At 39.9% G+C, this 12,832-nt stretch overlaps 1 protein-coding gene across 13 annotated transcripts in view; it reads right to left on the bottom strand.

Annotated features, from left to right (window-relative positions):
- Positions 1–12,832, bottom strand: part of AVL9 (AVL9 cell migration associated) — a 92,052-nt gene that overhangs the window by 44,172 nt on the left and 35,048 nt on the right. The window lies entirely within an intron of this gene.

Below are 12,832 nucleotides of genomic sequence, written 5' to 3'. Positions count from 1 at the left end.
CCAAAAGGTGGTTGACCAAAGGAAGCATTTTATTCTGATAGGTAAAAATGCTTTTAAACCCTGAATGACAGAAGTCGGGATAAGCCACACTGTATAATGTCATTTGATATCATCAGCAAACCTATGGCATGGAAGAGGGGGAAAAAAAGCAGTAAAAGGAGGAAAAGTTTATAAGCCTTTCTCCACTTTCTGATTTAAGGTCGGTTAAACTTTAATGTGCATAATGGTAGTGGGGTTGGTGACTGAACTGCAGATTGATATCTGGGGGCTGTCATCAAACAGATGGTAATTGAAGCCACAGGGCCCTGAGGAAAACCAACAGCCTACTGAATTGAGTAGGAGAGGTCCAACAAAGGAGCCCCAAGTTGAGCCCAGAATCACTTTTGGAACCAATCCTTTAATGTGGAAAAATAGGATGGCTCATCTTTCCACATTTCAATGAAATCAAGCTGCCACTTGAATCACAGGAAAGCCAACGGTAAAAGGGCTTTAAAAATGATTTAAAATTTTTGTCCACTGAATTTAAAATTCGTGATTGTTTCTTCTTTTTTTCTTTTTTCTTTTTGAGACAGTCTCGCTCTGTCAGCCAGGCTGGAGTGCAGTGGCATGATCTCGGCTCACTGCAACCTCTGTCTCCCATGCTCAAGCAATTCTCCTGCCTCAGGGTCCTGAGTAGCTGGGATTACAGGCGTGTGCCACCATGCCCGGCTAATTTTTTTTTTTTTTTTGTATTTTTACTAGAGACAGGGTTTCACCACGTTGGCCAGGCTAGTCTCGAACTCCTGACCTAAGGTAATCCGCCTGCCTTGGCCTCCCAAAGTGCTGGGATTACAGGCATGAGGCACTGTGCCCGGCCAATTCGTGATTATTTCTAAAGGTGATCCAATTCCATATTTAAAATGTTTAAAGACAGCAAAAAAAAAAAAAAAAGGACTGTAAAAAAGACTGCCTCCCACCCTTGATATCACCACCCCAGCTACCCAGTCCCTGCTCCCATCTCCAGAAGCAATCAACGTTTTCCATTTAGAAGAACTCTTTAAAAGTTTAGATTAAGGAGTAAAACTTTTCTTCCAGAGATCATTTAAAATCAACTGAAAAATTGGCTGGGCACGGTGGCTCACACCTGAATTCTCAACACTTTGGGAGCTGAGGCAGGTGGATCACTTGAGGCCAGAAGTTCGAGACCAGCCTGGCCAACATGGTGAAATCCCGTCCCTACTAAAAATATAAAAATTAGTCAGGTGTGGTGGCACATGCCTGTAATCCCAGCTACTCAGGAGGCTGAGGCAGGAGAATCGCTTGAACCCAGGAGGTGGAGGTTACAGTGAGCCGAGATTGCGCCACTGCACTGCAGCCTGGGCAACAAGAGTGAGACTCTGTCTCAAAAAAAAAAAAAAAATTAACTGAAGGTGAGGCATAAATAACCTCCAGTTACATTTCTCTGTATCTTCTCTATATATTTATCATACAGGTTTCATCCCAGTTTGCTTTGTTGGACAATTTCTAAAGTGTGAGGGAAGGCAGGATGTGACAATGAGGTAAGATACACACAAATTCAAAGATGATGTTATGAAGTTGGCAATTTTAGAGTTAAAAAAGTTACCAATTCAGAATTATTTTTTAACACCAAAAATAAATGTAAAAAAATAATCATATTTTATGTAATCAATACCAAAGTCCCATATATAGTATTTATCATAAGGAGTCCTAGTAATTATTACTAAACAATCTTTTTGAAAATCATTAAATTTTGATGTACAGATATTTATTTTAAATGAACTTTGTATGAAATAAACATGGTTTTAAATAAACAAACATTATGTACCCCAATTCTCATGATGCATCATGAAATATGTTTCTCTTTAGGGTCCAAAAAGTTTAATACAGAAAATTCTAAAAAAAGTAGTACAACAATGCTTAATCTCATTTTTAATCATGGAAATGCAATTTGAATTAATATAATTTTTACCCATCTACTGAAAAACATTAAAAAGACTGAATATTTTGACAACAGAGTGGAGAAGCCGGCTGTAGGAATGTACGGTACACTGGCACAACAGTTTGGAGGGCAACTTGGCCGTATTATCAACAACACATTTACCCTTTATTAAGATAACAAAATGAGAGGCCCTTAGACTGAGGTGGCTTTAAGGCTCAGGGTTTTATACTTAAGCAAACCAAAAGTGAATTTAAAAGATCACCAAGCTTAGCTCAGCCAATCACAGGCAGCCAACTGGGCATTAGTTACATCTTCTTGAACTTCCCACAGGCATGACCCAAATAAGGCAACTGCTCAAATTTTAATGAAATAATTTCTTTGCTCTACTTCTATATTCACCCTATAAATGCTTTCCCCATGCTCCTTTAGTAGAGCCCCAACCACTTCTGGTTTGGAGCTGCCTGACTCATGAAGCACTGTCTGCTCACATACACTTCTTAAAATCTTAATGTGCCAAAATTTATCTTTTACCACCTTTGACTCAGCAATTTCAGTTTTAGAAATTTATCCCATAGATACTCTCACATATTCAGATACATACAAAAATGTTCATAGCAGTATAATTTATTTCAGCATAAAAGGGAAACCTAAATATTCATCATGAGTGGTTACATCAGTGGTTTATATCAGTTTTGTCCAGCTGTTAAAAAGAATGTCAGATTCACATGTACTGATAAAGCAAGACGGCCACAATATCCTATGTGGTAGGCGAAATAATGGCCTTCCAAAGATATCCTAATCCCCGGACTCTATTTGTTACCTTACTTGGCAAAAGGGACTTTGCAGATATGATTAAGGATCTTGAGCTAGGGATTATCCAGGCGGGTAAAGTGTAATCAGAGTCCTTATAAGAGAGGCAGAGGAATCAGTGAAAAAGATATTTGAAGATGCTATTCCATTGGCTTTAAAGATGGAAGAAAGGGCCATGAAACAAGAAATGCAGGAGACCTTTAGGAGGTGGAAACAGCAAGAAAATCGAGTCTCTCCTGGAGCTTCCAGAAGAAATGGAGCCCAGCCAACACCTTGATTTTAGCCCAGTGAAACCCATTTCGGAATTCTGACCTCAGAACTTTAATAAATTTGTGTTGTTTTAAGGCACTACATTTGTGGTAATTTTTCAGCAGCAAGAGAAAACTAATAAATACTGTTAAATTTTAAAAGCAAGTAGAATATCAGTCAACAGTGTCAGAGGCACCCTAACCAGAGTGACTCCATCTTGAATAAAGGCTGGATAAAGCCGAACCTGCTGTGTTATGTTCCCGGGGACTGGGCACTGTTGGTCACAAGGCATTTATGTTTGAGAGAACAAGTTAATGATGTTAACTAACTGAAGACCCAGGACTTATGGAAATGTCCCAGTACTTTAAGAACAAAAAGCATTCTTAGTTTAAGAATAGGTTTTGCTTTAAAAATATTAGTACACTCATAAATTCTTGCTAAAATCAATAGTAACATAGGAAAGTAACAACACTAACAGCCTGTCACAAGCTGGTCACAAGCACACTTTTCTTTTCCTTTTCTTTTTTTTTTTGAGATGGAGTTTCGCTCATTGCCCAGGCTGGAGTGCAATGGCGCAATCTCGGCTCACCGCAACCTCCGCCTCTCGGGTTCAAGCGTTTCTGCTGCCTCAGCCGCCCAAGTAGCTGGGACTATAGGCATGCACCACCACGCCCGGCTAATTTTGTATTTTTACGAGAGACGGGGTTTCTCCATGTTGGTCAGGCTAGTCTCAAACTCCCGACTTTAGGTGATCCGCCCGCCTTGACCTCCCAAAGTGCTGGGATTATAGGCGTGAGCCACTGCGCCTGACCAAAGTACACTTTTCTTAATAACCCATATTAGCATTATATTGAAATGGGTGCACCCTCCTCTTGCTCTCTGAGGATGCCCTATTCTGTAATTCAGTAGTCTGTAGTAAATCATTTTAACTTCACTCTACTCTGTGGCTTGCCCTGAATTCTTTCCTGCATGAGAGCCAAGAACCTGCTCTTGGGGTCTTGGACAAAACCCCTTGACTGGTGACTGTAGTATGATTCTATATATACTGTGATTCCGTTTGTGCAAAAAAAATTTTCTGTAAATGGATTTTAAAAACATGCTTGAAAAGACACTTGAAAATCTATATACACTGCTAGCAGAGGTTTTAACTCTGGAGAGGAGAATGAGGTTGGGGATTGAAGATAAGCGAATACTCCTGTTACTTTTAAAAAAATCGCCACCATTTTGTTTTGAAATTTTCAAACTTACAGAAAGTTAAAAGAATATGAACAACCTAACAAACCTTCATCTTTATTTACCAACTGCATTGCTTTTTTTAGCCACACTTGTTCTAGCTGTGTTGTATGTGTACACAAAAACAATTTTCTAAATGATTTAACAGCAAGTGGAGCATACTACCTCTACTTTTAATTATTTTTAAATGGATATGTATTGCTTTTAGGATTAAAAATAAATAAATAAATACGACAATGACAAGCAGTTCTTAACTTCTGAAGGAAATCTTATTTCCATCCTATAATCTTGGAGTTAAGGGCAGGTGTAGAAATCTATCTTCTGTTCTGAAGATTTAGTTAACACGTTGCCATTGGCCAGAAGTTTAATTAATATCTGAAGCTATGCTATGCTTAACATATTCTCCGAATTCCCAACTCTACTGAAGGAAGATCAGTTTTAGATGGTTCTAGCTGAAACTGAAGACGCAGTTGACTCAAAACTGTCATAAATAGAAGTGTGGATACTACATGTATACCAAGAATTCCATGGGTAAAATTAAGGCTGTTCTAGCCTGACTTGGGCCCAGAGTATTTACAACATTGTTTCTTTGGGAAAGTGTTCAGAATTTCAAACAGCCAACTTTTAGAATACAACTCTTTCATAAATTGCAGACTGCCTGTACTGTGTTGGCAGCTTTCTATAATTCTCTTCTCCTGCTGGTAGATTTTCTACCAACGAATACTTCCATTTGGAAACTGCTGAAATTGCTAATCAAGTTCAAAACTGTTTATTAAAACTCCTTTCTGGCCGGGTGCAGTGGCTCACACCTGTAATTCCAGCACTTTGGGGGACCGAGGCAGGCAGATCACGAGGTCAGGAGATCAAGACCATCCTGGCCAACATGGTGAAACTCTGTCTCTACTGACAATACAAAAAATATTAGCTGGGTGTGGTGGCAGGCGCCTGTAGTCCCAACTACTCAGGAGGCTGAGGCAGGAGAATCACTTGAACTCAGGTGGTGGTGGTTGCAGTGAGCCGAGATGGCGCCACTGCACTCCAGCCTGGGCAACAGAGAGACTCTGTCTAAAAAAAAAAAAAAAAAAAAAAATACTCCTTTCTAATGGATATATATTATTTCATTGTTTTAATATCAATCCTCTATTGTTGAGTTTTTCTAGTTTTTTAAAACATTATACTACTGCAAACTGTTCAGAATATTCAAATGTGATATAATTAAAAATACATATATTTGGTCCTTGTCCCTCATTCCTGGAACAAAACTCCTAACATCCTTGGAATTTCCTGAGTAATAGGAGCATCTTTTGTTATTCATAATAAGCCCCAATCAATCATACTTGAGTTTATGCTAAGGTGACTGTAGTGGTAGGAGGACCTAGATAGCTTCATGACAGAGGCTGATCACCAGAAAGACCAAGCCTTGATTAAAGGGATGGAACTTTCAGCCATACCCCTTGACCTCCCAGGAATGGTGTTGGAGATTGAATTCTATCACCAATGGCCAATGGTTTAGTCAATCACGCCTATGTAATGAAACCTCCATAAAAACCCCTAAACAATGGGATTCAGTGAGTTCCTGGGTTGTTGAACACATCAAAGTGCTGGGAGGGCAGCATGCTAAAGATGGCATGGAAACTCCCTGACCCACCAACCAACACCTTGCCTTATTCATCTCTTCCATCTGGTTGTTCCTGAATTGTGTCCTTTAATAATAAACCAGTGAATGCAAGCAAAGAGTTTTCCTGAGTTTTATGAGTCATTCTGGCAAATTATCAAACCTCAGAGAAGGTTATGGGAAGCCCTGAATTGGTAGCAAAGTCAGACAGAGGTGGGGTGGCCTGGGGACCCAGGACTTGTGATTGGTGCCTGAAGTGAGGGCAGTTTTGTGGGACTGAGTGAGCCCTTACAGAGTTTGATGTTAACTGAGTAATGTCACAATATGACTGAATTGTAGAATGCCCAGTTGCTATCTGATAATCCCTAATTATCAGAGATTAAGCATGAAAAAAAAAGAATGTTATTTCCAAATTGATGGTATATTTAAATCTTAAATTGTATGTTTTTCATGTTTTAAATACTGACTGAATATCTGTCCCCTTTCTATATATCCAAATTAATCCACACAGACACAAAATTTCATGGCACAGAGGCTAAAGAGGAATTCTCTTGGAAGTTAACATGAGACTCTTAAATACTCAGTTGAATCAAGACAATTTAAATAGTAATGCCAATTAAACTAACCAGCACCACAGAAGTGATGGTAAGTGTAGTAGGCTGCCTCACTGCACAGCTCCAGGGAGAACCACAGACATTGTCATTTACATGAATGGCTCTCCCTGCAATTGTGTCGTGAAGTACATATAGCTGTACATGGCAGCCCTAAGTATATGTAAAAAACCACAGACGAAAACCAATGTTAAGTACCCAGATATATCAGTCCTCATACTGCTATGAAAAAACACCTGAGACTGGGTAATTTATAAAGGAAAGAGGTTTAATTAACTCACAGTTCTGTATTGCTAGGGAGGAAACCTCAGGAAACTTATAATCATGGCGGAAGGCAAAGGAGAAGCAGGCACATGCTTCACAGGGCAGTGGAATGGAGTGAGTGCAAGCAGGGGAAATGCCAGATATTTATAAAACCATCAGATCTCATGAGATTCATTCACTATCAAGAGAAATGCATGGGGGAAACTGCCCCCATGATCCAATTACCTCTACCTGGTCCTGCCATTGACACGTGGGGATTATGGGGAATATAATTCAAGATGAGATTCTGGGTGGGGACACAGCCAAACCATATCACCAGAAATTGAGAAACACTTATTCTCATCCAGTAGGGTTATTATTAAATAGTGAAATTTAATGGCCCCAAATCTAAATCAAATTTGGGGATCAAAATAGAGTCTGCCAAGATAAATTTAACAGTTTATTTGAGCAAAGAATAATTCACCAGTCACGTAACCTTCAGAACAAGAAGTTGAGAGAGCTCATCTCTGCAATGTGGGTAGTGAGTATTTTGGGATGGGTAAAAGGCTGAAGAAAGCAGAAATAAGGAACAAAAAGTAAACCAGTAGTTTCAAAGTTACTTTCCTTTTAAGGGTTAAAGCAGAGGAGACACCCTTATCATGCCAGCTAAAACTGGCCTGTTTGGGGATTTGACTTTTGTTTCTCTTTCTCCCGATTTCTCAGGTCAGATAACTTAGATTGGTGACGTCGAACTTTAGCAGGAGGGACTTCTAACTTGGTTTGGTCTGTTGGAGCTGATGAAGGAGCTCAGTGGAAACCAATGGTCTCCAAAGATTTTATTTACATTTCCATAAGGCGGAGGGAGCCAACTGTAGAGTTCAGGACATGACACCCCAAAATATGTCTGTAGGACACCAGTATATGCCATTCCAAATATGCCTCTTTGGCACAGGATTACTTTAAACTGATTATTTTGGGAAACAGACACAGGAGAAGCTCTGAAAACAGTAAAAGTTATATTTTTGTAAGAGAAATTTATTTTGTAAAGAATATCTACATTTGTAAGAGTGTCTTCCTTTCTGTACCAGGAAGAGAAGGATGACTAAATCACTGGAAACTTTTATTTATTTGTTTGAGACAGGATCTGGCTCTGTTGCCCAGGCTGGAGTGCATTGATGTGATCTCGGCTCACTGCAACCTCCACCTTCCAGTTTCAAGCGATTCTCCTGCCTCAGCCTCCCGAGTAGCTGGGATTACTGGTGCCTGCCACCACACCTGGCTAATTTTTATATTTTTTTCAGTAGAGATGAGGTTTTCACCATGTTGGCCAGGCTGGTCTCGAACTCCTGACCTGAAGTGATCCACCTGCCTTGGCCTCCCTAAGTGCTGGGATTAAAGGCCTAAATCACTGGAAACTCTTATCAACACAAAAAGCACAAGTTCAATCTGCATAACAAACCTCACTTTTGTTTACCCTGCACTTCTTCACCAGGTAGTCTTAACAGAGAATGAGGGTTGTCTGGCCTACACCCTTCATTCTTTGTGTTGGGGAATGAAGTGTGTAAGTCTGAAGTTGAAGCCACCTCTTTGAGATCTACTCTTGAGATTTTCTCATTTCTGAGTTATCTCCCATGTATTCACAAGGTAATCATGTTAATAAACTTCTGTTTGCTTTTCTCTTAAAAAAAAAAGATGTCTGGTAGGGCATTAATACATACAATGCATAACAAATGTATCAAATATCCCCAGAAAGGCTGCTACTAAATCACACAAATTTCAAATATGTCTTTGTATGTAACCAATATTCATGTGGCCAAATCTATTTTGATTCTAATTTTTAGATTTACAAGATTACTAAGGGAGAAGAGGAGGGAAAAATAAGACAATAGCTGATTTCTAAAAAGTAAAAGCTGACTCTGATCACAAGGAATAAAAAAGCAATTTTTCTAAATGCTAAATGAACTATGCAAGAAAGGGTGACATGTTTGTCCTCCAGTAATAAAAATTACCATGCTTTGTCATAGTTTATAAACCAAATTGGTGTCCTCTAGTCAGATTCCATTTACTTTGTCCTCAGAAAAAAAGACTGAGAAAACAAGAAAACTACAAAAACAAAGTAACATAGTACCCTAGTGTGAACTCTGAGTACTTCAGGAATAACCTCTGTTCACTTTTTAACAATGCACTATGTTCCACTGCCAGAGAACCATACGGCAAATAGAAGCCACACTGCCAAACTATTAGCACACACATTAACCACATCCATGGACCCTACATATATCAACGGCTTACAGAAGGAAGGAGAGTGCTTCACAACTGCTCTGCCTCTTTGCTTCCTTTCTCGGTATCTCAGAGATTTTTTCTTTTCACTCAGAAGCACAAAGTATTTATTTTCTTAATAGTCATAATATTTTAGGCAGCAAAGTCAAAGCTCTGTCATGTTTTCTGCTTAAAACAAAAGAAAACGAAAAAGCCCTGGGCATCAGACATGTTTTCTTCTCAGTTATGGTTTCTTTCTCATATCTCTTGAAAAGTCAATACTACAAAGCAATTGGCATTTATTCCTCACTCGACTACAAAGTTGGCAACAAATCACTGTATTTGTCAAGTATAGATTTGAAACAGCTGCGCTTTACACTCCTATACCTCAATATGACAACATTTTCATGACTGCATTAGATGTTCAGAAATATAAAGTGTATACTGCAGAGGTAAAATGGTACTTTTGAGACTTACCAATTAAAAGTAAGATTTTTTATTTTTTATTTTTCTTGAGACACAGTCTGGCTCTGTCGCCCAGTCTGGAGTGCAGTGGCATGCTCTTGGCTCACAGAAACTTCCACCTCCTGGATTTAGGCGATTCTCCTGCCTCAGCCTCCCGAGTAGCTTGGATTACAGGCACCTGCCACCACAGCCGGCCAATTTTTGTATTTTTAGTAGAGACGGGGTTTCATCATGTTGGCCAGGCTGGTCTTGAACTCCTGACCTCAAGTGACCTACCCGCCTCAGCCTCCCAAAGTGCTGGGATTATAGGCCACCGTGCCTGGCCTTGTTCTGTTTTTAAGAGACAGGGTCTTGCTCTGTCACTCAAGCTGCTGTGCACTGGTGTGATCAGGGCTCACTGCAGCCTCGGCCTCCTGTGCTCAAGTGGTCCTCCCACTTCAGCCTGAGTAGCTGGGACTACAGGCGTGCACCACTGCACCCAGTTAATTATTTCATTTTTCGTTGCCCAGGCTGCTCTCAAACACCTAGGCTCAAGCAATCTTCCCACCCTGGTCTCCCAAAGGGCTGGGATTACAAGCATGTGTCACTGAGCCCATCAAGAAGTTTGTTTTTAAATTAAATGGAAATAAGTATCTTAGTTTAAAGCATGTACTTTTATATATTCAAGTGAATAAAGGCTGTTATCTTCTATTTTTTCCCTAGAATTAAAGAGCTATTATTTCACATTCCTTAAGTTGGAGTACTTGGATTATGAGTATGAAAATAGATAATGTGTATTTTAATTTTAACGTAGAAATTGTTATTATGAGAATCCCACCACAGTGAAACAGAATATCAGGACTCTATTATATAAAATGACATTTTGCTTGTGTCAACATATATTGATAGGGATGGAGGTAGAGATATTCTAGGCAGAAAAGGGTGGGTCCCCAATAAAACACCACCTTGAAGTGGAAAAGCCTGAAACCCGTGGCCCAAAGTGAGAACTTGTTTTTCCACTAGAATATTGCCTTTCATTAAACTCTCCATGGCCTGCCCAGCCCCCAACCTGTGCCTATAAAAACCCCAGACTCAGCTGGCAGAGAGACACAGCTAGATGTCAGGGACTATGGCTGGACACTGGAGAGAAGTGGCTTGACTTCAGAGGGACAGCTTGATGGCCTAACTTTGGAAAAGAATCTGGTTGGAGATGGCTGGACTTCAGGGGAAGCTTACCTACCTGCCCCATCTCTTTTTCAGCTCCCCTTTCCACTGAGAACCACTTTCATTGGCAATAAAATCCCCTGCATTTACCACCCTTCAATTCGTTCAAGCGACCTCATTTTTCCTGGACGCTGGACAAGAGCTTGGGAGCCACGAGTGTGGATACAAAAGGCGGTCACACTGCCCTGGTGGAGGACACCTGCCTCATGCAAAAAGGCAGAGGGCCCACTGATCTGTTAACACTTAAGCTGTTTGCAGATGGAAGAGCGAAATGAACACTGTAACACACCCTCTGGGGCTTTGGGGGTCACAAGCACCCCCACCTAGATGTTGCTGCAGGGCCTGCACAGAGTTTGCTCCTGCCGGTGCCCAAAAGCGCTTGCTTTGGCTCCTGTACCCACTCACCTGTGCATTCCCTCCACGAGGGGTGGAATGCAGTGGATCTGAGTGGAGTTTGATCCCATCAGCTCTGAAGCAGCCAGTCAGCTCCAGTGCTCGTGCACTCCAGTTCCCACCTCATTCGCTCGTGTGCTCCCTCCTGTGAGGAGTTGAGAACAGTGGGCTGAGTAAAGGAGGTACCCTGTTGTGAGTCCCGCAAAGGGCTCAGGGATATATCCTGCTTCAGTATTAAGGAAGCTGATTTTCATGCTAATGGTACTTGAGGCACTAACATTAAGACTTTAACATTCTGTTTTTCCACTTTAAAGTCACTGGAACGTTATATGAATATACATGTTAATGAACATGTATATGGACATGTATATTCATGTTCATTAACATATACATGTTCATATACATGTTCATTAACATGTATATTCATATAAAGGTCATTAACATGTAACTGCATATACACAGCAAACTGAAGTAAGATTTGATAAAATAGAGAAAAAAAAAGAAAACTTATCTGAGGAATGCAAGCCCCTTTAAATTAGCAGGCCCAGAAGTCATTCCACCTTGAGCTAAATAATTACCGCTTAAAGCCACTTGCTATGCAAGCTCTAGACTGAGGCCAAGTAGCCAAAAAATGCTTTACACCCTATAGCTCAACAATGTATAGGCAATCACTAACTAATGCCATTTCTGTAAGCCAGTGAGAATTCCTGAAGAACAACTTTTGTAATTGTCCCTGCCCCTCATTTATCTTTTTTCTTTAAAACTTGAGCCTCTCTTGTTCTCTGGAGTACTCCCCAAGGCAAACTGGAAATGTGTCCTGGACTGCAGTCCTCAACTTCTGTTCTTAAATAAACTCTTTTTTTTAAATAGGTGGAGTCCTGCTCTGTCACCGAGGCTGGAGTGCAGTGGCATGATCTTGGCTCATTGCAACCTCCGCCTTCTGGGTTCAAGCAATTTTCATGGCTCAGCCTCCTGAGTAGCCAGGACCACAGGCACATGCCACCATGCCCAGCTAATTTTTATGTATTTTTATTAATAGCAGAGATGGGGTTTTACCATGTTAGTCAGGCTGGTCTCGAACTCCTGACCTCAAGTGATCTGCCTGCCTTGGCTTCCCAAAGTGCTGGCATTATAGGTGTGAGCCACCGTGCCTGGCCAAATAAATTCTCTTTTAAACTACATTCTGACTTTTGATTATTTTAGGTTGATAGAATTATGTTTGTTTAAAAGAAATATTTCTTCTAAAAAGGAAAAATCTTTACATATGAATAGCAAAATTGAGAACTCTACTAAGTATTAATCTCTACCTGATATGAGAATAAATAGCATTGTTATAAGGATTTGGCATTTATTGAAACGTAAGTATTTGCAGATATACAACTTAGAAAATCAGAAATGCCCTCAGATATGGCATTAATAGAATTTGATTTATGTTTGACAAATAATTTCCAGTAATACCAGATTTGTTTTGGAGAGCTACTTTATGTAAAGCTAGACAGCATCAAATACATTTACTAGTTATGAGTGAACTCTCACTTAAAACATAGTTATGAAGGATCTTAAATGCATTAGACTTTGACTTGATCTTTTATATTGAAGAAATCTGGGACTCTTATATTACCCTAAGTTCCAAGTTAAAACACACACCTTGGTCATGTAGCACAAATGTGTATAACTATGTGGAAAAAAATCCCAACTTTTATAAACTTAAATCCAATAATTAAAAAAAATCTTTTAAAATAGAATGCGTTTTGTCTTATTTGTCATAACCAAAAGCTGGGAACCCATATGTCCATTAATAGGATAAGGGAT

The sequence above is a fragment of the Pan troglodytes genome, chromosome 6 (assembly GCF_028858775.2).
Source record: "Pan troglodytes isolate AG18354 chromosome 6, NHGRI_mPanTro3-v2.0_pri, whole genome shotgun sequence".
Taxonomy (NCBI): Eukaryota; Metazoa; Chordata; class Mammalia; order Primates; family Hominidae; genus Pan; species Pan troglodytes.
The sequence above is the reverse complement of the archived record's forward strand: the minus strand, read 5'-3'. Positions and strand labels throughout refer to the sequence as shown.